This window comes from Vespa mandarinia, chromosome 1 (genome assembly GCF_050613455.1).
Source record: "Vespa mandarinia isolate Hongniang chromosome 1, ASM5061345v1, whole genome shotgun sequence".
NCBI lineage: Eukaryota > Metazoa > Arthropoda > Insecta > Hymenoptera > Vespidae > Vespa > Vespa mandarinia.
In genome coordinates this window covers 179,893-205,000 of record NC_140810.1, presented here as the reverse complement: position 1 = coordinate 205,000, position 25,108 = coordinate 179,893, and the positions used below count along the sequence as shown (strand labels likewise).

The window sequence follows — 25,108 nt, the reverse complement described above, 5'->3', positions numbered from 1 at the left end:
AGGATACAAAGGAGAGAAAAAGGAAAATGTCGACAACGAAAGAGCGGTGAACGGCCTAAATATGAATATGCATATACGCGAGGTGCAGTGACTCTAGGAGCACGCTCTCGACGATACCTGTTTTAATTCGCCGTTAATACATTCTTCTTCCGATAGAAGAGTATTCCGGTATCTCTCGTGACGTATCAGAGAGGTAAGAGCAACGATCTAATTATTAATATCAAACGATATTCCGCGGTGTCGCTAAACAGTTTCCATGGTTCATCGTTCAAGAAGAAAGTTCAGTAGTTTAGTACTAGCCGAGAGCCTTCTGCAAGTTTTCGAGTTTCGAGTACTCCTTCTCTGAATTACCTATCGAACACGTTATACACTTCAATAGAATTTAACCCGTTTCCTTGTTCCGTCGTATACGTTGTAGAAACTATCGAGCTCGTTTCCCACTCCACCAACCCGTATCCCGTCTTCTCCGTGCGTGAACGCGCCGGAAAAACAATATCTACGATAACGCTTTCCAATTGTTTTCGTATCTCGGATGTTTTTCACGTTTCTATGGATACGCAACGCGCGATAAAGCTATCTTTTACCGACGTTGGAAAGAGGAAATAGAAAAAAGAAATACACTCGATATCATCTGGTATCGCGATGCGGTAATGGTCCTAGTCGTTTGTGTAACAATTCGATTACGTAGAACTCTCTTCCATTTGCAGAGAAGTCGTGCTTTTTTAGCGTTGCCATGAATTCCTTGACTCGATTAAGAAGTTCACCTGCTTATTCGATTATGTCTTCATTTTCACGGCTAGCCTCGGACTAGGTATATATCGATCCCGTGCGCTTAACACATTTATCTTGCTTTTTATATCGTTTCACGTTCGATATAGAGGGCAAACAATAGAACGATAACTGCGTCGATGCGTCGATCATGAAATTCGGCCCATCTTTTTCGACGTGCACCTCACCGTTTTCTCCAGTCGCGCAAAACGAATATGGCCTATCATCGAGATCAATCAAAGCGATGTTTTATTCCCTATCGAGTCGTTTTATTTCTTATTTCTTTCCTTTTATCTCCCTTCCTTTGTTGAAAGACAAAGGAGAAGGCCGGCTGAAGACGTGCATAAGTATTTCCAACTGATTTCATTTGGCGTAATCGAAAAGGAGAAAGCTTTCGAAGAGGACTCGTTTAATTCCCTTTATAGTCGACCAACGTGTATCTATTCGAAGGACATAATGCCAGCGAGAAAAAGAGAACTTTCGTAGCAGCTTTGTGCTCCTACGAAACGAGCTTCTCCGTTCGCCTTACCTTAATCGGGTATATTCGTCCGAGGCGATTCTCTTTGGAATATTTCTTTTTGAACATTAGTTAATCCGACCGGCAACAAAGGCCAACAAAGTAATTGATAGTTATTGTGTAATATAACTATCAACCGAATCCAGTTTTCTTTTTCGTTGGTGGCGAAGGATCTTGATCTCTTTCGTTTCTCTTTTTCTTCTCATCTCATTTAATCTCATTTAAACCAAACGAGATTAAAGCGAATGCGAATCGTCGAAATTCCGTAGTAATATCGACTAGCGTGACGTATCGCGCGATCGTCCTCGAGTCCTATTAGAAGTATCGCCAGGAATATAATTCTTGCTTCGACGAAAAACGCGCTGACTCGTGCCAAAAACACTTGTTGGCGTATTTCTCCGTTCGCACGTTTTTCACTGACTCGTGCGTGCTCCCAACGACTTTTTTCAACCTTTCTTTAAGAGACAATCGGCAACAATGGGATCAATCCCGAGAAGAGAGCGCCTCTCCTTTGACATACACCCTTCGTTATTCGTCGCTCGGTGCCGTTTACCACGGATCGTTTCGCAACTATGGAAAAACATACGGGAAGATATGTTAATCCTAATGACCCAAATAAGAGGAAATTTTCCTTAACAAGCGTGGAATCGATAACTACGCTCTCGCGTAGCCACGCAACAACATCGCGCACAATCCCTGACCCCTGCGATAAATTATTTCGCATTTCATAAATGATCTCTTTTTTCTTTTTCATTCAATTCCTTTCATTCAATGCCTTTCCCCCGCCCCCCTCCCCCGACATATTTTCATTTCTATATAAATAATCTAAAAGCATATCCCTTTCTCTCGGACAACAAAGTTCATATTTCAAAAGGAGTCGGTCGATCGTTCCAGCTGGCCCTATCTCAACTTACCCTTTCAAGGTTTCTCAATTACAAGATTAAATTCTCGATTACAAGATTCGCGTACTTTTTCTCCTTAATCGGACGCGCACGAAGCGAATCGGTCTTCTTTCAACGAGCGTCCTCGAAACGATCGCATAGTAATTCGAACGCAGCGGCGGAGAAAAGTGGATTAACGATCACACAATGATCGCGCGTGCGAGCGAGCACGTTCGTTTGCCAGCGCTAAAGGAATTAAATTCTGTTGCGGACGATTTCGATTTCATTTCGAGGGGAAAAAAAAGTTCGGTACGCTTAACGGCTCCACGGATTTTGATCGGTTCTCTCGATAGATCGAGAGATTCTTTCGAGCCGAATTAAGATCGCGTTCTTTAAAACTTTTTTCCTAAACGATCATTTGTCTTCGGAAAAAATGAAGAAAAAAATGAGAGATTCTTCCGCTGGCCGTAAACGTTCTCGTTGATAAAATTACGTTTCGTAATATTAGACTTTTTCGAGACACATAACCGGTAAGTATTGAGCCAGCTGAAAACGAAACTTTGCTTCGAAGAACTCGCTCGCCTCTGACCTCGTGTTTTAAATATTTGCAATCGATGCCGCGATCTCGCGAGTCGTTGACTCCTCTTCCGGACCGACACTCGAGAGTCTGCCTCGACTCTCATCGAGTTCCACCCCCTCGCCCGTTCTCTCTCTCTCTCTCTCTTTCTCTCCCTCTTCCCCCACCGATCTATATTCTCTCTCGTTCTTTTCTCCATCCAGTATTGGTTCTCGACTTTAGAGAAGCCCCATCCTGACGTCAGAGGCCGCTCGCTTTGAACGAGATCCGATACGATATCGCAACGGCGCAGCACGTCGCTCCCGTTACACATCAGACATCTAGGGAAAATTTTCACGAACGTCTCGATATCTTCTTCTTCCTCTATTTCTTCTCCTTTAGAAAAGGCCGATCGATCGTTTTATTTTCAAATAGGCCCGAAGAACGTGATATGATGGACTTGATCGATCCAATGTCGAATAGTTTTGAACGTACTTTTGTTTCAGTTCCTTCGATAGAATCGCTTGTCAACTTTCAACGAATATCTCACGATTCTACGATTAATCTATAAATCTAACCTGGATAATGTTTCCAAAGATTTAAAAATCATTCCATTCGCATAATCATCGTCAATTTTGATATTTGATATTTATTCAGAACCTAGTCGCATCAAAAATCACAGACTTTTCTTTCTATCTTTCTCTCGATAGGTCAAAGGTTCGTCGTTTCGATCGCAAGGGATCGCGTTAAATTTTATTCGTCCTCGTGGAAAAGATTTATTCAACTTTTTCACCATTAAACGCGACACGGATCGACTTGAATGAAGCAAAGCCGGCTGACGTAAAAGTGGACGATTTTACCTATAGCATTCTCCGTCATATCAATTAAATTTTGAGATAAATTTCCAACCTATTAACGGGGAAAAAAAGGAAATTTAATTTTACGGCAAACTCTACCTTGGTACTAATAAATATTTATACCTATATATACCGATCATTACGTTCATGTATATAAAAATTTCTTTACTATTCGTCGACGCTTATCGATCTCTCGACCGTGAAATAGAGACCGCGATTTATGACGTTTCCATTCTTATTTTTATCGTTGCCCGTGTCGGAAAGAAGCGAGAGAAAGAGGAGAATCGATCGAATCTTGTCGGATTGATGGTTCGCGAGAAGGTCGTCTTGCTAATAATAAGAAAAAATTGGGTGTGCAATTAATAATCGCGTACGAGCAAACTCGATTGATTAATAACGATAGTATCAAATAGTTATCGCGAAGCGAGCGACGATGAAAAGGACGACGAAAATGGTGGAAAAGGGTAAAAGGGAGTGGTGGAAGTCGGGCAATCGTATCGACGTTGCTTTCGAAGAACATGCTCGAATCTTCAAGCAAATTCCCAAACGCTTCGAGTTTCTCTCTCTCACTCCCCATTTTCCTCTTCCCTGGCTTTGGTTTTTAATCGCAGCTTTTCATGAAAACATACCGTTATTGTTGTCATCGTAAGCGTACGAGAGCATCGTAGCTCCGGTATATCTCATTGACAATAGGATGAAAACGGAGCTAGATAGAAAAAGCGAAAAGAAAGATAGAGATACAGAAAGAGAGAGAGAGAAAGAATCCAGTACGATTTTATTCATATACATAGTTCTGTCATTTTTTCTTCCAGCCCATCTCCAGTCTCGTTTCACCACAAAAATGTCTCTTTTTCGTTGATACACGGCCGTACTCCTCGGTCACCATCCTCCCTTCTTCTCGTACGTCAGTCTTGTTCGACCGCTTCGTTCGATCGTCGCGCTCGCGCTCGCGCTCGTCGTCACTACTACCGTCTTGTTGCCTTTTTACCATCCGTACAAACAATAGTACACGGAGCGGACTCAAAGATCAAAGGAAAACGCGCGCGTATGTTTATGAATCGTCAAGCCTCCGCAGATTGTGTTCTTGCTCTTCGTCTTTCCTTTCTTCTTTTTTTTAACTTTTCAACTTGCACCCATCTCTTCTTACCTCTTTTCTTGTTCTTTCTCTTGGTCAGATTTACGAGGACGTTGCATCGAATGCTACGTTGGCTCAGATAAAAAGAAAGAGAGAGAGAGAGAGAGAGAGAAAGAGCGACGATACTCGTCGGTGGAATATATTCACTACGCACACATGTTCAAAACAGAAGAAATACTAGGTCAAGTAAACAAAATCATTGTTCCTGGGTATATGCGTATATAATAAACGATCACTGGCGTGCGCCAATCGATGCGCATTTACGCGTATTTCGATTTTATATCTCTCTCGAACGTACGCTTTTTACTCTTCCTTCAAACAATTTTTCTCAAGGTTATTTCGTACGTATACTACTACTTAAAAAAAAACGTTTAAAATATTCTTTGGAAAAATCGAGCCATATATCAACAATGTACGTGTACATATGAGACTAGTTAACGAAGTGCAAACTTGACAAACGACGTAATCAATTCGTGAGGGAATACAATGCGTGTCGTTCGTTATTTCTCGCTGGTCTGAATACGAATACCCGATGTGTCGTGCTCCTTATAACGTTCTCCGTAATTAACTGTCGCTCGTGTTAGCACGTTTATAAACTTTGCTAGATCTCTCGTAAATTATTTTACATCGTCTTTGTTTTCAGCAAACGATATTTTAGAAAGTAACGAATTTAGCTAAGATTTTCCTCGTCATTTCACGACATCGTATTAATCGCATATAGAATATTTTTACACGGTGAAACATTGTGCAATACGTTCCTTGGAGGAAGAATTGTTGAAATATTTTCGCGCACGGAATAGTCGATATCGAGATTCTTCCATGTCAAACGTGAAAGAGCTGATGGCCGATACGTAAAGGATATAAGAGAGAGAAAAATATAAAAAGAAAAAGAGAGAACAGTCCGCACGCCGACGGCTCCGATAGAAAATCCCATCTTACCGTTTTCTGCAGACATTTTGTCGGCAATACTTGTCGCGTCTGAGAGAAAAGTCGTTGCGATAAGAGGATCATCGATTCGACTTTACTTACCGAGTACGCCGTACTCGTATTAGAAGTGTAAAAAGTCAAGTTTAAAATTTATTAACGTCCTATAATTATCACCAACGATGCTCGTAACGTCGTAACTAGGCACAAAGTATTGACCAACGCTATGCAAGCATCGTTTTATCGTTGGTGTCGTATATTATAGAGCTTCTACATAATTTATTGTCATTATTATTTCCGATCTGGTAAACGTCTATCCTCACAAAAGTAAAAGCCGACAATGGAATAACCCGGAGAACGAAGAGAAAAATGCAATGGGTTTTTTCATTGAGCGATATTATTTTTATTAAATATTTTACAAAGAAAAAAGAAACGTTTTCTATTCACGAAACAAAAAAGTCGCTATTATTTGGAGTATGGTGAAATTATTAATATGAGAACGACATGATTCTCAATTTACATTTTCTCTCCACGAGCCATATTTACGAAATGTCTACCTCCGTTATCGTTTACGATAAAACATACATCTACGTTTCGTATACACGTACGAGATATTAATGGACCGACGCTGGGATTCTAAACTCTCGTCCGTGCATTAAATACGATGCCAAGGGAAAATGGAAACGGAATTTCGTTGGCGCGTCAGATAATTGTAGCCTTTGTCGAGGAGATTACGTACGACCGTAATCTTTTTCAAAGGGAAACCTTTACAGAGAAGTCAACGACCGTACGATTTCTAACGTGTCCAACATCCTATTTGGCCTATGGTACGCGATAAATCGTATATTCACGTATACGAGAATGTATATTTTTGATAGTTTCTCTTTACCTCTAATATTTCCTCTCTCTTTCTTCTAGTTTCCCTATTCCCGTGAAATTTTTTTCATCCATTCTTCGTTCCTTACGTTTCTTCCTCTCTCTCGCCTCCTTATCCGTCTTTCTATCCGTTCGAGATAGGCACGAACTCTCTCTCTCTCTCTCTCTCTCTCTCTCTCTCTCTCTCTCTTTCTATCTATCTTTAATAGCCCATAATTTAAGATAATCGCGAACCAATTTAACTACATGTACTTTATGGGACATTAATCGAACGTTATTCGAGCGTATATATCTACTATTCCTACGGATACGTTATCCATGCTATATAAAAATGTAGGGTAGAGAATTGTACGAGGAATCGCTGCGTATTTCGATAAATTCAAATCAGCTCGTGCGTCGTCATCGGATTGTATTACACATCGGTTACGATTTATGGATGACTAAAAATGAAATTCGAGGCTTGGTAAGTGTAGTCGCATCGATGCCTACTATCGAGTTCGAGGATGACGTTAAAGAACGGACGATAAAACGAAACCTTCCATTTTTTCTCGAGAAACGATCTCATTTTTGCTATAGTTGATGAACGACAAAGATATAATAGTGTATCGTAAAATATTCCAAGCAGATATGTCAATTGGATTCGAAACTATTGGCACCGCTACTATCGCCTTTTATTTTATGACTATATTAAAGTTTCATCCTTTTTTTTTTCGAGTACGCTCTAAATTATGTCGGACGAAAATACGCAAGCACGTGATACTCTCTTCTTCCGTCCAGACGTCGTTATTCTTCGTTCGCCGTTATGAACGTTGTTCGCAGCGGGTTCGCGATTTAAAGCCAATAATATTTCTCTCTCTCTCTCTCTCTCTCTCTCTCTCTCTCTCTCTCTCTTTCTCTCTTTATCTATTTCATCTTCCCATTTTCTTCAAACAGTATTACTCTATTGTCGAGCATCCTTTTAATCGCTCCTATTATTCTTATTTAATTACCAAAATCTATCTAGTAGCTAAACATGAACGCTTAGAAATTTTTTCTTCTCCATTTCCGCGATTTGCGAGAAATCTTTGATAATCGATTTCGAAAGGCATAGATATCCGTTCGCTCCGAAATTCTGCTTACGTCGAGTACTTTGCCATTTGCAAACTGCATAGAATGCCATGTATGCAAATAAAGAGAACTTTGCCTTCGTTAACGTTGATTGCATCAAAAGGGAATACTGACTTGCCAATTTTCTGCTCGTACCTCCATCGTATGAAGGGAAAGAGAGGTAGAGAGACGATTACATCGTGATCGTGCTATCTCATTGCAGCCGACGTGCGAGCTCTATAAATCGGCGGAAATGCGTACAGAAGCGCGAATTCATTCACGCTTCGCGTTAAAAGCGATGAGGATTCAATCGTTAACGGAATTATATTCCTGTTGCAGAATCGCGAAAAAATGTCGATGTATTTCCCAAAGCCTTTAATTGTAACTGATTTTCTGCGAAAATTCGTCTGTGCGTTAGCGTGCACTCCTCTTGATGAATGGAAAGGGGGAAAAAAAAACATTAAACAAAAAAAAAATTTTTACGACGCAGGATTGCACGAGGAAAGATTCTCTTGAATTTGGGTCTGATCGATGCGATTAAAAAATTCTATTTATTCGTATTTTTACGTTCAGCGATTAATTAAAAGTTATTTCAAACGCAATCACGGCAAAAATAAAACTCGTAAATAATACGCAATACCGGATCGATTAATCGATCGACACAATACGTTTCTTTTTATTTTTATCGATTTATTTTTCTTTTTAATTAATCGCGAAGACGCGAAGACGGAAAGAGGAGAATTCTAACGCAAAGAAATTGTAAAGATAAATTTCAAGTAGCACTTTTACCATGATCGAAAGGTTATTCTATCGGGAGCTTACTCTCGTTACTCAAGAATTCTAGGGGCGTTTCGTGAAGGTTTCATTATTATCCGGAATCGTAAGGGAGGATGCTCCCCGAGGGTTGCCACGTCTTTCCAAGATTCTATCGTAAAACTCTTCTCCATTTATTGGTTTGAATTAACGAGCGAGAAAATTAAGTGATTGCCATGTTCGAGAAATCTACTTTTTCATGATATATTGAAAAAGTCACCCTGGGACAGGATTTTTATTTCGAACTTTTGTCAAAGCTAAAAGAAATATGTACGATAAGTAGCTCGATGAAAATCAAAGGAGAACAATGTTATATCCCGATAAACTAATCTTCTATATGTACACGTAATCTTTATATTAATGCAACTACTCGTTAAAAATCTTACGATAGAAAATCGTAATTATTTTATCTTAATCTGATTAAAATTGGGGGAACATGAAACTGAAGAATGTAGAATGAGAGACGAACTAGCTATCATAGGATCATATAGATAATCGGATTAATTATTTCATCTAACAACAGAATATTTGATAAAATTGTTCGGCCAAAAATTTATCCAACGAAGCAGCTTTCGTTGAAAGTCTAAGCTGACCAGCACCAAATAAGTAATTTATTTTGCACAATACTTTTATTGCTCGCGCAAAGTACAACCTAGAGAGAGGGAGAGAGAGAGAGAGAGATCCAATGCAACTTTATACTTTGGCGCGTTTAATTAATCATGCAATATAAATAGCGTACTCACGACGTCAGGCTGCACGAACCATTGGAAATATTCTTATAAAAAATATTGCAAGGAGAGAAAAGTGGGGAGTGAAAAAGAGAGGAGAGAGAGAGAGAGAGTTTCTAAAGCTTTCGCCAATTTACGAGTTCTCGACTAACTTTTCGCATAATTAATAACTCAATAAATTTTCCAACAATCCCAATAAGTATTACACCTTCATCCTAGTTCTCAATTCACTCGATTATTCTTGCTTCGAGCGAACTGAAATTCATTTCTTCACGCGATACGCTCGGGATCGTGTCCCTTAAAAGAAAATCATTCGGATAGTTTGATATATTTGATATGAAATTTTATTGAAGATTCATGTTATATGAGGCAAAACTGCACCGACGCTATATTTCTCCCTATCGACTTATTCCACTTAATAGCGGCCTAGGTATCGGAATCTAGATTAAATGAAAAAGAATGAGAGGGAGAAAGAATTAACGAGATCTTTCGAGCCTTGCACTTATTCCCTCGCGTATAAGAAGGAACGTAAGTTATTTAACCGGTCGATCGATCGTCTTACAAAGAATTTTACTTGGAAAGAATTCTTATTGTCGTTTTTCTCTCAACTCGCCGATTTCCTAACGTTATCGAACGAGAATCGAAGCGATTCGTGACAAAATCATGGAATTTAATTTAACGTTTTCTTAGCAAGCTCAACCAAGCTAAAAGAGACTTCGACAAGGAGACAAGCTAGCCATGGAGGAAACTTGGGTATATAATACTATCTACAAAGCACCCAATGCTTTGGTTCGTCCTGCCATTCTGTCGGTTGCCTTTAAACGCACGCGTTAATCAAAGGGGCTTTTCTTTGAGCACTTCTCGTCCAATTGGATCTCTTCCATTCTCTATGGCGATGTCTCTCTCGCTTCGTTGCGCACCCGATCAAATTATACCACATTAATAGGGCATTGCCATTTCGAAAAACGTTTTTCAATGTAATTATTCTCAATTCTGGATTTACGTAACCTTCTCTCTCTCTCTCTCTCTCTCTCTCTCTCTCTCTCTCTCTCGTTGTCAGGGAAGAACCGAAATCGTCTTTTACGAGGCGATTTTACGAGACACCGATATCTCGTCCAGGATGTGAATAATCGAACGAAATAAAAGCATCTTCGTGTATCGCGTGTTCTTGTGCACCAAAGAAAGAACGAAATGAAAACGATAAAGAAAGAGGTAATAAAGAAAGAGAAAGGAAAATCGCAAAACGTAAAGTTTTTACGATTTTTCGGTCATTATCGCTCGCCTTTTTCTATTCTTCTTATTGGCCGGTTTTTCTTTTCTCCTCGGTCTCGGAGGATACACGACTAATCGTCTCGTCTCTTCTTCTCGTGATTCAAACGACACGGATAAAGCGTTGAAAACCCTCGAAATCGTCACTCGTTCATATTCCCAGAACGAAGAGGGATATCCAACTTTTCGAGCTCTGACAGAGTGAATAATTTAAATATACTCGGTAGCACTCGGTAACGAAGTTTACTCTTCCCAAGGAGTTTCTACGTTTCACACAGTTTATCCCAGTATAATGCGTATTTCAAACAATAGCACGACTAAATTCGTCAACTTTATTAGCCTCGTTTTCAATCTTTAACTAATCTATCGAAATTTTTTCTTACTCTCAAGTCCGATCGATGATTTTTATTTAAATCGACCATTCGATTCGCGCAGCTATAAAAGTTTCGAAACGACATTTTTTTCGACGGAGATAGAAACGATCGCAATTTTTTCTTGGCCACGTTAGAAAACGTCTCAATCCATTTTCTATCGACCGGCAGAGTGCACTTGCTTGCACCAGGGAATATTTACGTTTTCTGTCAAATCAACAGACTCTTTTCTTCTTTCTATTCTATTACATATGTATTATCGTTTGCTACGACCTAACGATCGCAATTTGAAAAAATTTTTTTTTATTAAACTTCTTCACGTTGCGTATACAAATAGCACGAATGCACACATATTCTCAGACGAATCAATAATCTCATCAATAGTTTAGCGATGCTTATGTGGAACGAGGCCGACGTCGTTTCTCATTGCACTTTCACGCAACTACACCAACAAAATGATAAATTATTAATCATTTCAAAGAGTAGACACTCAATGCGCGGCACGAGGAACGCCTTTCGTGTCGAATACAAGCAAAATTAGGCCAACTATATTACGTTGTGACATTAAATTCGTCCTTTTATCGTTCTTTCTTCTTTACGATTCGAACGCGAAAAAATAAATTTGTCGGTAAACACAGATCGAACATTTTCATTAGAGAAAAATTTAAGATACCGCTGCGTCCGTACCGCCATTCGTATCGAAATATCGCTAATGCATCTATCCGTGTTTGTTAATGCGGCAAAAATCACAGTGCGATGGCATAACGGAAAAAAAAGATTTCCCCTGCGGTTTTTTAACGCCACGCTACTCCCTATACTTCGAGCGTACACTCTCGTAGCATCTCGGTAAATGTGAAAAAAAAAGAAAAAAAAAAAAGAAAAAAAAAATATATATATATATATATATATATATGTGAACGAACCTTCGTGGCTACTGCGACTTGCATTTTAAAACGTTTTCATGCATGGATCCTTTCTAAGGTATCTCATAAAGCGATAAATATCACAATATTTGCTTCATCGCTATCACATTTTGTCGTATTATATCCTCTAATTGACCATCATATCGAAGAGATCGAAAAGATACATTTATTTCGATGGATTTGTACAAAATTTCTTTGGTCGCTTATCGTCGTCTTCATATCAAAAACTTTGCGTCCTTATTCCACAACTTATATAGGAGTACTGTCGTATCTTGGATGAAAATAAAACACACCTCGACGTAAACAAGAAAACTCGTCGTCCTGTTATTATCGTCGGTACACAACGGACCGTCACGTCGCTCGGTTGAATGTAAACAATGTCTCAACGCTCGCAACGTTAACGTAGACATAGCGAAAGCAGCGACAAAAATTAAGCTAATACCTCGGCATTACCGTTCGATCCCATTCTATTTACATATTCGTTTTCTCTCTCTCTCTCTCTCTCTCTCTCTCTCTCTCTCTCTCTCTCTCTCTCTCTCTCTCTCTCTCTCTGTTTTGCCATTCTCGATGAGCCATAATAGACGATTATTCAACGAACGAGGCAACGACTCCCTTCGTTCGATTGTTCCTGTGACCAGCGATTCTCCAGGTTCGAGCCAATCGCAGGAAATTTCCTAATTAGCGGTGCAGCGCCATTCGGTCCTGCATCATTTCTCATCGTTCGGCTTCGCGAGCACGAACGACGTATAGATAATTATCCTTTGTCTCGTGATTTGTAGATACTTTCTAGTTCGTTGTCAAGTCCGAAAAACGAAAGAAAAAGAAAAAAAAATCATAGATTTCTGGATCAAACGACTGCTTTGATTTCAAATATTTTTCCTTTGTGAGGTCAGACCTTTTAATTATCTTAATTGCTGGTATTTTAACTCGTCCAAGAATCCCGGCTATCAACGAGTTTTCCCGTCCAATATTTCGCTTTATCGAATATTTTACGCGAACCGTAGTTGCTTCGACGTTCCTATTTAGAGAATGAGAAAAAAGTATTATATATGCATGTATAGCGAGAAGTCAATTTCGATAATCAATTTGAAGCATGTTATATCGCCACCATTTGAAATAATAAACACGTCGCTTGAAATTTTATTATTATATATTTAGCGCGATGAAATGCAATTTCAATTATTCGATATTATATCTCTTCTACGACATTAAAATCAGGCTCTTTTACATTTTTATATGCAATTTTAACGGTTCTTTAATCATTGCTACTTTGAAAGAGACATTTTCTTCGATCAAAATATCGATGTAACTTTGTCGTAAGAAAGAGATTATTCGATTAAAACACAGGAAGAGATGTGCAGGAGGAAAGTGACGGTAGCGTGGTGGTGCAAAGTTAACTTTACTTAAGGTTTCTATTTAAGCAGATACAACGGGACCCAGCGTAAGTGCAGACAAGGTTTTACGAGTAGAACTTTGCGAAGGGAGACCTTTGAAGTATGGAGTATGTAGAAGGGGAATACATCGGAGAGTATTAACTCTTCGCCAAGTGTAATATTAAATATTGATTTTCATCGCGGTCCGTTAATATACCCGAAATAAAATCAATTTACGAAAGGTCATTTCGTCCATCGATAAGAAATGTTCGTTCGTTCGTTCGTTCGTTCGTTCAGAATGCGCAAAACTTCTATTCCATCTTTGTACTTTGTGCCGCCTTTATACCAATAGAGTCAATCTATCTTTGCCCGAGCACTACTTTGAATAGGAATATTTATATTCGATTGATTCTCTGTCGGCGTGATGAATCTTAGAAAAGGTCGTTGGGATTCGGTTAATAATATCGAGATACATACCTAAGACGCGTATACGTGTGTGTTCGGTAAGTAAGCACTTTGGACTTGACGTCGACGTGAGAAGAAATCGGAATCGTTTCGTATTCCGATGGCAGCCAGTCGAAACCAAAGCACGAATTCTATCTAACGAGGCGTGCCTTTATTTATCGCTCGTCGTTGAATATCGAGCTAAAATTGCTTTCAATATATCGGCGGGTTAACCGCAAGAGACTTATCCCCGTCGCGTAGTCGAAATCGATTTCCATCTTACTCGGTCTTCTAATGTTTCGAGTGGAAAACGGTGACCGCAAACAACGATAACCGATAGGGAGCATATTTGAAAGTTTTATCGCGCTTCCTATCGATCGTCCCTCGTCGCAAAAGTAACACAAAAGTAAATCTCGCACCTTACTTTTACGGGCTCGCTATACAATTATATAATTAATTAGGTAGGTACGCCGATTCACTTACGTAAGTGAAAAGCAAGAGATCTTGTGTTCTCTTTTATTAGAATTTTATTTCGTCAAAAGTAAAGTCCCTAGAAAAGAGGGAGGAGCAAAGCTTTTATCATTTTTACTCTTTTATCGTGATTTTTTCGAAAGAGTGTCCCTTGGAGATAACATGCGGTGTTCTAAAATGAAGCGGAACGATCGCGTTGGGCCAGAGTAATAGAGTAAATCATGATCCTCGAAGGAACTCGTTCCGGTATTCTCATGCATAACTCGGCCACGTAAAGCCGCACGATTCGCCTTCTCTCTCGCACGAGGCGCTCTATTCCGGAGAACTGGTCTCTCTAGCTTAACCCGTAAACCTTGTATCACAGCGCCTCGCATCTCGCGTGATTGCCTTTGTACGATGCGTGTTTCAGAACGCACCTCCACATCGACGATGTGGAAGTCTGGGAAATTTACATGGTGACACGTCTCGCGTAATCGTGCGTTCTCTTCTCGTCCTCGACGATCGAATAAGGATTTATTTGCTATAGGGTTAAATATCTGTCGCTTGGATAAATACGTCGACTAGCTACTATCGTATCGTACGGATTACGACGAGAGAACGATCCATGGTATTCCGATAAAACTATTTTCTATCTTATTGCGTTTGGAATCGATGTAATATATAAAAAGTTAGCTTCACTTTTATGAAATTTCACATAGTTGCGCGGCGTTTCATCGACGAAATTCTCTTCGAGCCTGCTCTATCCGCGTAAACACGGAAACTTTAGGGGAAGTCGATGCTTTGGAGATTTTTTTTTTTTTTTAAAGCCTCGCATAGAGAGGGTCAAAGAGTCGTTACATATGCAACTACCGGGGAAACGTCGGCATCGAGCTTGCAGATAACCGCGATATCGCGCCGAGATGCATCTCGAAAGCTCAGAGAAAGAGAGAAAGAGTTATTTATTCGAGCTACGACCCCTTTTCGTAACGAGCTCATTGCTGGATCCTCAAAAGGATCCTAAATAAAAGACCTAATATCTCTTTACTTTCTCATTTTTTTCGTTCGTTTTCTATCGCAGCAAAATAACCGAGGAACTTTTAGAAATGTGTTTACGATAAAATAGCGATGGAACATTTTCATCTTTCTCTTATCGTTCTTCGTCTGATATTTCCTTTTTCTTTTTTTTTTTCTTTTTTTTTTCATTTTTTTTTTCTTCTTTATTTTTAGATTTAGAGTCGCAAACAAACTCGTCTATCGACGAGAAGCAAACGCTTCGAAATGATCGTATGCATGGCGTCTTCTATAAAAAACAACTTACCAGAATCGTAGTCAAGATTAGCGGATAACGTTTCAGTCAATTAACGTCGAAAGCTATTCGCGCAATCGTTTATGCAGTCTAAATCGTTATGCATCTCTTAATCAATTAAGAGAATGAACGGCCGTGGCCAAAAATCGCGCGTCCGACATCGACGAATATAGAACGCAGATGATCATTTCGATCATCGACCGGCCGAACGACTTTTGACCGATTGTAATTTTACTTTTTCATCCGTGTACGTTAATGTATGGTTAATTCGAACGAATCGCGTGCATCGTAGGACGGAAAAAGTAACGGTGATAGATCTTCGCTTCTTTCTCTTCGTTAATCCATCGCGTTCAAATGCTAAATTCGTTCGCTTCGTGGAAAACTCTGCTGTTAAGTGGAAAAGAAAAAGTGCACTCTCTTTCGTTTCTCGTAGCCATTGCGTGTGACCTGAAAAATCAGTCTTTTATAATAATCGATACTTCAGTTGGTTATTTACGATGCGAAAATGTCCTTCCTACGGTCGGCCGTTTTGCGGAAAAATCCTTTTCCCTTTTGAACGTTCTTTCAAGATGCACAAAATTGCGCTTCGAGTTACGGGTCGCCTACGGGTTCTTCGTTACTCTGCCGGCCATTCATAAAGTTTCATCCGGAAGCGTCGGCACGTGGCAAGCTGCGAGAGTGTCGCTTCATTCATTATATGACCGATCGTTTGAGCCTCGTATATGGAAGAGAAAGCGGGCGCGTGTCTGTGTAAGCATACGTTTATAAAGACTCGGCCTTTGCCATATAACTTTGCATATTATTTATAGCTATATGATACCTATATTCGTGCAGTCACTCGCATGAGGTTCCCCGTTTCTTCATTGAACCGAGCAAAACGGCCTTTCGCTGCCCGGAAATGCATATAGACGAGTATCGAGCCTAGCAGTAAGATAGAGATAGAGAGAAAAAGAGAGAACGAGAAAGGATAACGAACAAACTAGCTCGTTATGCTAATTAACGAAGGCCGGCCGAGTCTTGCTGCGAGTTTGGCGCGCACAATCTGGTGCGCCTTCCCCACTTCCGGTTGATTCCGATCAGCCGATAAAGTCAGCCGGAATACACAATGGATTCTCTCGCTCCTTTCTATGTATATGTATGCGTACATTCACGTGACCTCCATTCTATCTTTCCTAATTCTTGCGGTGAAAATCGAATGAAGAAAGCTTTGACTGTTTCTCAAAAGTTCTTTCGAAAAAATTACTACTTTTCTCCAAATTAAGATTGCTTTATACTTCCGTAAAAGTGATTGTAAGTTTTCTTATTATCGACGCGGCAGTCGGTCTATTTGATCAATTTCATCTTAATGCCGATCCTGTTGCCGAGCGTGCGTCACGAGGAAATTAAAAAGAATCGCGGTAAACAAATGCGGTCGCTCCCTAGAGACATTCTACATGTGTGTGTATATATTATATATTATTTATATAAATGGCTGGATTTCTCATAGATAGGGAATAGGCGCGTACAAGGTGCCTATCTCTCTGAAGCATCGATTTAATGAACTCGCCGATTAAATTATCGCTATTCTATTGATGCTATTGTTATGGAAATTCAAATAAATACGAATGGATAAACCGGCGATCGTGCAGAAACGAGAGCCATTATCGTTTACTCGATTTTGCTCGACGATAGCTTCATTTGTTTTCCGATTTTGATTACATGCTTTGACAATCAAAAGCGATCAAAAAGTCATAGTCCTGCAACGATACTTCTCCATCGAATGCATTCAAATAATAATCGAGAAACGACTCTTTCCTTCTTTCCTACTTGTCTTTCAATCGAAATTAATAAGAATCTTTTTAGATAAAAATGAATTGCAAATGACTCCTTCATTTCCTCTTTGAATATCGTAATCTGATGAAACCACTCTCGAATCCGGTTGTTCGTCCGAGCATAAGAGATGAAAAATTTCCTCCTGAGCTGGACGAAGCACACTGTATCCACTGTATCCTGGGAGTGGGAGGTGAAGGAATTCGGATAATCTTGCGGAAGCCCCGAGGATACCTCTCAAACTTTCGTAGATTTATCTTTGACGATGGCGTGTGGAATAGTAGTCGCGATGGAAGAGATTTTAAGCAGAGAAAAACGGATTAAGGACGATGCGTTCGTCAGAAATTAGATGGATAAAGGGGGGAGAGAGAGGGGAAACGTCTACTACTAGAGCTGCTTCGTCGAACTTTCAAAAGTTCTCGCCGCTGCTATTTGCCGTGTTTCGTGACCCCCATTGTTTTATGCACCCCCTCGCTTCGCATGCGTCATCGTTCTCCACCCTCGTTTCTCAAACGAGTCGTTTAATCTCCTTCCTACTACTGGACTTTTTCGCGACAAATACGTCGGTGTCTTTAGAAATTTTTTCCAAACTCGCATTTTTTTGTATATCGAAAGTTTTTGTTTCTCCACAAATACCAATTTTACGATGGCCCATCGTTATAAATACAAATGAGAAGTAAACGAGGAAAGAATAATTATTCGAATTTAGGAGGATCGTAAGTGGCTGCACGTGAATCGATCGAATTAAAAGAACGCTCGAGTATTAAACATATAAATATATTTTGAGATGGAGATTATCTCATTGTCTCTTTGCTTTGCTAGTTCAATTTTACTGTGCTTTATTTTTTTCTTAATCCATGTTCATCCATTGTTTCATTCGACTTATTGATTATTCTCACGACCAGCGTAATATTGGCAGCGTATAATAAATGTAGTCCGGCGCGCGCGCGCATTTATCGCCGTTACATCTATTTTCTTCCATCGACCGATCTTATCGAGCGACTCCTTTCACTTGATTTTTATCTAGTTTTGTTCATAAAAAATAAATCTCCTCCATTTCCTCGCAGGAAGAGAAAGTTAACGGATTTGATTTTGACATTGACCTGCGTGTTTTACTTTTTGGTACGTTTAATGATTCTCGCAAGACGATTAGACGATTGGAATTTTCGAACGAAATTATATCGAAGCAATGGCTTATAATTTTACTCAAAAGACATATTGTAATTTTTCATCTGCCAGCGACATTTTCCAAATGGAAAGTTGATTTTTTGCATCAGTCCACAGAAAAAACCTCCTTTCTCTCTTCAACGTGGAAAAATAATCTGCTTGGCTGTTTTGTCGCATTAAATAACTATCTCGAGATGTCTAAGAGTCTTTTTCTCATTTAATTCTCCTTGTTTTTTCTCTTTTCCTTTGCCTTCTCATTTTAGTTTCCTTTCCGATAGATCTCACGATGCATCGTTGAAAATATAACGGAAAGCAAGTTATCCAACCGTATAAAACGTAAAGATAAGTCTCCCGGATCGTAAATGAGAGAATAGGGAAGATGGACAAAGGAAAACGATGAGAAGACTAAGAGAGAATTCAGACTAATTGTGTCGTTTCCGATCGAAAAGAAACCAATGCCATTTTTCATTCAGGAAAAAAGACGAGCTAGCTGGTAAATTCAATTTCCTCTAGGGAAATAATTGCAATACTCTTCGAGTATATGTATTTTACAATAAACAGGTATTCCCGCGGTCGATGGTAATTGATTAGGACCGCGATCGAGTCGCGAGCACTTTGAACGTGTGTACCTATCAATACATGTGTGTTTACGCGTTAATTGACGTCAATTCCGCGGAGAGAGTTCTTTTTTTTTTTTCTTTTTTTAATCCATATCTCATATTTTTAATCCTTCGTAAAAGAATTTAGATCTAGATGGAGAAAAATGGATTGGTCCTCGAGTCGACCATAAAGGAAATTGATCCAATGATAAATAGCGCGACGATACCGTTATTTCAAGGTAACCGCTATCCAACCGAGATTGTTTCGACGTTAGCGCGCGTGTTAACGATTTTTCCAAGGGCGAAGCCATGTCCGATCGATGAGAAAGCGGCACTCGCTCGTTATAATACCCTTTCCATTCGCATCCCCTTTCTCTCGGGGATCGTTTAATCGCACGTAAAATCATGCCGTACCCTCGCCTTAACGTCGCGTGTACTCTACGCTTGTATTCGAGTAGCCGCGAAACAGCCGCGGGACAGAAGGAAACATCGACTTTTATCTCGATAGAGTCGAATGAAAGAGACGAAGCGGTACTTAATAGAGAGCGAGAGAGAGAGAGAGAGAGAGAGAGAGAGAGAGATGATAAGGATCGACGCTTCTTAAGGTGGAAAGGAGATTTCTTCGTTAAACTCGGTGAGCTTTGTAATCTTGTACGAGTCTTGAAATATACCCACGAGATTTTCGCGCTAACGCAGAAACACAAAGGCTGCGGTTAAGCGTACCTACGGTATACCATTTTTTCGCATAAAAACGAATTAGGTCGAACGTATAAGGTCTAGGAGCATTTGAAGAAGCAACGAACGATAAAAGAACATATTCCAACTTTTCTATTCTTTGGTTACATATATTTGATTGTGCGAGTACACCAATTCGCATCCAGTGCTCTCTCGCTTATCTATAATTTAAGCTCGGCCGGCGCATGCAATGACAAATTAAAGTCGTCAAGTGGAAAAAGGAGGTCTCCGTTTGATCCTCTTTCCCAAGCGGACTCCCTTAACTCTCTCTCTAAATATATATATATATATATATATATATATATATATATATATATATATATATATAGATAAGTTTCGCGTGCTAATAATTATCAAGGACAGACGAAGGAGTCGTGCACGTGCGCGCAAAGCAGAACAAATCGATCGACCGCGCGTAATTCGATTGGAAAACTAATAATTTCGAGCAATCTTTCGAGCCTTTGTTAGTCGTGATTAATTTGATGTTTTTATTGAATTCCATCGAACGAATCAGATTGAGCACGTAATAAACGTTTTTCACGACTTGCGAAAGCTTAAATAGGATTCCCCCTCCCGTGACTCCGATCCCAAAGAATCCATGAATCTTTTCCTACAGGGGGATATCGACCTTGTAACCACTTTTTTCGTCCCTCAAAGTGTTACCCGTCGATCCTCCGATCCACCTGACTTGCATCCTCGCCCCTATCTCCCTCCGGCCCCCTCCCCTATTGCCGTACAAGTTCTACTTCCAAGTCTGGAAATTGATATGAACGAAACAAAAGACATTTTCATTCTTTGATTCTTACTTCGAAGGATTAGCTAGGTTTTCCAGAATAGCGGCTTTTAAAGTAGTTTATATTCCTCTTTCATTTTTTTCGATTGATCGACCTTCAATCGTATAGCATCACGCTCGTTTTCTCATTTTCGTGCACGCGAGTCGTTCATGCGGGAAGTCTCGTTTATCACTCAGAAACGAAATGGAAGATTTTCCGTTGTTAATCGTATCGACGCGGTCTACGAGCATTAGAACTGCAACGGCTCGCAGTTCGCGATAAGATACGAAATCGATAATTCGATATAAAAGTTAGACAGAGCAGAACCAAACGACGATGCGAATTAACGATGAATAGGAGAGGACATTCCCTCGCATGGATGGTTATCGTTTAGTCGTAACGTTATTTCAACGACGAACGAGAATCTCTGAACGAGCGAGCTGCGACTTTTTTCTCCTTTTTCTCTTTCTCAAAGAAAAAAGAAAAATTCCTTCTCGTTTCGTTAAATCTCTTGAAAAACTTGGAAGCTTTGCCATCTAGGTTACGCATTAGGAGGAATTAACGAGAGATTACGAGAGTGTTTCGTAACGACGATTTAAAGAATTTTCCTCGACGTACGGAACTCGTAGATACGAAGATCGAAGATCGAAATAATCGCAAGAGCGGAATGGGAGGAAAGGTCGTTACTCCTATCGAATTGACCCTTCACGATTGCTTTCTTTTTGCAAGAGAATTATCGATTTCGGATAGGGTATTTCCCGTTTCTCTCCGCCTCGTCGCTTGTTTTCTTTATCATTCGCGGCTATCAGCGCGCGATCGCTTCCGCGCTCGTTACGATAATGCTCGCGCGTTCGTCGTACTCCCTCAACAAGCTCGGATTACTCGAAACCGAGTCTCTATTTCGGTCGCTTTTATCTCGAAATTGACCTGGCCGCTTTTCAACGTCAAGGCTTTGCTTTCCAATGGGGAAGCTTCATTCGTCGAAGCTTTCATTTTTATCGACTCAGAAATATATAACGATATATAATAATGTATTTTAGGCTAACCTTCGTGTCAAAAGTAAAGAAAACAAAAAATGCCAGGAGAACCAAAAGCAGAAACGACGAGAAGAAAGAGAAAAGGAAATGGGGAGATAACTCGGAAATTATTTATTCCGATAATCGATGACACGAAGAAACGAATGACAATCTTTAATCGACTAAACGTACGTGTAAACGTACTCCTCTACGTTTCACACATTTCCTCGTATTTCCTGCAGACTAACGTCCCTTTGACTATCTCGAATGAACGACTGGGGTTACGTGCGTCCAGAAAGAAAGGGAGAGAGTCGAAGGAATGGAGGAGGGACCGAATCGAGCAACTGTTCCAAGAGCAGAGAGAAGAGAAGATCGAAATATTTGCTTCGTACTTTGGAAGCATAAAAGAGGATGAGAAATACGAAAGTAAAAGAAAGGAGGATTTACTAGAAATAGAGAGAGAGAGAGAGAGAGAGAGAGAGGGAGAACAAAATACGTGTGCACGCGGCCAGAGTACAAAGAGTACAAAGAACAAGAGGACGGAGGTTCATAAGAGCGAACGAGAGAGAGAGAGAAGCTAGCGAGTTCACTCACGGTTTCGGAAAACCGCCCGAATATTGATCCTCGGCAAAAGGGCTTTCTCGAACGCGTTCACGCTTCTCGATATCCCCCCTTCGAATTATTAATATTAATCAACGACTTTTTAATAATAGGTTTCCATTAGCAGTTTTTCATCGAAAGGGTGATTGCTATTCTCAGAAAAATATTTCTATCGAAAAGTAATTTTCTTTTTTTTTCACACAAACGTTTAACGACCGTCATCGCAATAGACGATCCAATAAATTTTCACATCATTTTGCGGACATATAATAGTTTTTAATAAATATCCATTCGTCCGTCTTTTTATTCGAAAAGAAGGGATGGTTAAGAAAATTTGTGCAAATAAATCGCATTAATTTGGTCCGGCTCATAGAAAATCATCCATTACGGTTAACGTCGTCATCGTCGTAAAACACGACCGGTAACAACGTACGATGCATAACTGTACGTCATAGTTAACCCAATTACGTCAACAACCGTACGAGCCAACGAACGTGTGTTCTACCCTGTTTCTATACGCGATCCTTGATTCTCCAGATTCGCAGTCTCTTTCGAGAATAGATTACGAGAAAATATTTTTCGATGCCTCTGGTTATCTCCATTCCTCGTTCTCTCTCACTTCCCCGTTCGTTCGCGAAATGGACAAATAAAGTCGCGGATTCCTTATCGAAGTATTGGTAATTTTCTGCGACGTGGAACTATAAGGAGAAACGAAATAGAAAAAGGACGCAACGAAGCGACATTTACGAGATCACAAAGTTTATAACTTTTTCAAGACGTTGCTGAGGAGGCCATGACATGTATATTATACAAACTGTACAAATCGAAAAAGGAAGAAATTGCTTTATTCTTCTTACGGAACGCTATAAATCATTCATCGAACAAAAGAGCCGTTTGAGTTAATCATCGAGAGAACGAATTAGGATTGTCTATTTTATTATATTGCGTCAATATTCGTTGTAATGATATTGTTAAATCAGTTGGCACAGAGAAGCATTAGATTCAGAAACGCGATGCTTATCGTATTATGAATTAAGAAGTGTGCTCTGTCAAAGCGTGCGATGACATCGTCGTTTATCCTAACGATAATGTCGCGATGAAAATTTTGATCGTTGGAAAAAGAAAGAAAGAAACGTAGAGATGTATTTGGCAAAAATTTGATATTTTATTTCGATTTGTTTCTTTTTCATAGTTCCACGCGAGATATTTGCAGCAGCTTCTGTGTTGCGACATCGACGATAGGCTAATCCCATTTAGACGTCGCTCTTCGGCAAATTGAATTTTCCGTGGCACTTCTCTATCCGAACTCTATTCCGGATGACGCGAAGCCAAGACGAGGATTCCCTGTCCACAATTTAATTTAGAATTGATTTAATTCAGTGGAACATCGAGACAAAAGCATCGAACTGTACAAACTCATGCGAGCCGTTCAAAGGATAACGATCCTCGTGAAATTCCCTATTCTGAAAGATGGCTAACAAAAGACATTAGGCGTACATATATTCTCAGGTAGAAATAATAATTCGTAATTAGACATTATTTTTTTTTTTTTTTTTTCGAGAGAGAGAGAGAGTCGTAGAAAAAAGTTAATATTTAAATACGGAGGAACGAGGGAAAAGTCCTCTCGATGGTATCTTTGCAAGAAAAAATCATCCAAGTTCTACGTCGATTAACATTTTCTGCAATCGAAAACGCTTTGGTTATTTTCGATCGATGACGCAATGCCGTCCGACGACAAATCGAGAAAAGATGATGGATGAGAAAATAAAATAAAACGGAAGCAACGAGGAAGAGAAGAAAATTAGGACGAACATCCCGTTACTTTCCTCGTCGACTATTTTTAATAAATGGACGGAAGAGGCAACCTGATTAAAAAACTCACGAGCAAAGTGTCGAAAGAAATCGTCTTTTATTTTTAATCGAGCAGCAGCGTACTTGAACGTACTTGAGCGTACTAGATCGACCGCGACGTGTACCGTCGATAGAAAGATCGAGCGCAAAGACGTCTCCGTAATTCAATCTTTCCAATACACGTCCCTGTGCGATCCTTCTTCTTTACCATAGATCGATTTATCCTCCCGTTGAAGTTTGATTTATGACGAGCATAGCGAAGATCGTGAAATTTAACATATCGCACGAAGGATAAAAGCAATTAACGAGCAAAACTTTGTCGAGTTTGCTAATGGATCGGGCTCTGTTATAATAAGATCGTAGTAATTAGCCGAGTATAGATATTCCCGTTAATCGAAATCATTTATTAACAAGCAATATTATTGGTCGTCGTATGAAAATAAAAAATTCATACCAAAAGATTCGAGTATTAAGAATCGAAAAACTCGCGAAGCTTCGACGAAAGACATTTTCAAGATTTATCGTCGAAGAACCGAGTGTTTTTTTTCTTCTTTTTTTTTTTTTTTTTTTCTCCTTTAGCGAAGCACAAAATAGAAGGAATATCTTTGCGTTTCGTCTTGAAATCGCTCGCGAACGCGTTTCAGAGCGATATGAGAAAAAGGAGACGTCTCGATGAAAAATGTATTATATAGTCGCGAGAAAAATTTGAGACTAAGGCCATAGTCTTAAGGAAATATTCGATTACCTACCGTTTTACGTAAGTAAGACAGATCATTCTCTCTTCTTTCGAGGGAAAGAAACGAATTTTCAGACATTTCACTCTATCCGTTCCGTATCGCATATTTTTTTCTTTTTTCTTTTCTCTAACGAGAACTTTAATCGAATTAATAACGAATCAGATACTGAAATAATGACATTTTCGATAGCCTACGTGTTATTGTTTGAACATTGATAGCCTGGACAATAGACTGATGGTGGATGTATAGAATACCTATCGTGTAATTGCAAAAGGATGAGCTGTAGTAATTAGTATTCAACGATCCGGATATGGTTCTCTGTTTCTCTTTGTCTATCATTAAAACGTTCAAATATATAAAGACAAAAGCGAATAATATTGGTGGTCAAAGCTAAAAAGGAATCCTCGAAGCTTTCCGCCGTCCGTTATTAACTTTTGACGCGATCGTGCGATTAACACGAAACGATTTTCAATCGGATAAGAATCATACGATAAATTGCACATCCCTCGCGCTCTCTTTATGGATTATCGTTTCGCGCGCATAT

At 39.6% G+C, this 25,108-nt stretch overlaps 1 protein-coding gene across 1 annotated transcript in view; it reads left to right on the top strand.

The window, feature by feature from the left end:
• The window catches only part of unc-13 (protein unc13 homolog), a 76,278-nt gene that overhangs the window by 316 nt on the left and 50,854 nt on the right, over nucleotides 1-25,108 (top strand). Inside the window, exon 1 of the mRNA XM_085655338.1 lies at nucleotides 1-193. This exon is cut by the window's left edge and continues 316 nt beyond it. The gene's annotated coding sequence lies outside the window, so the exon portion shown is untranslated. The remainder of the gene's footprint in view (nucleotides 194-25,108) is intronic.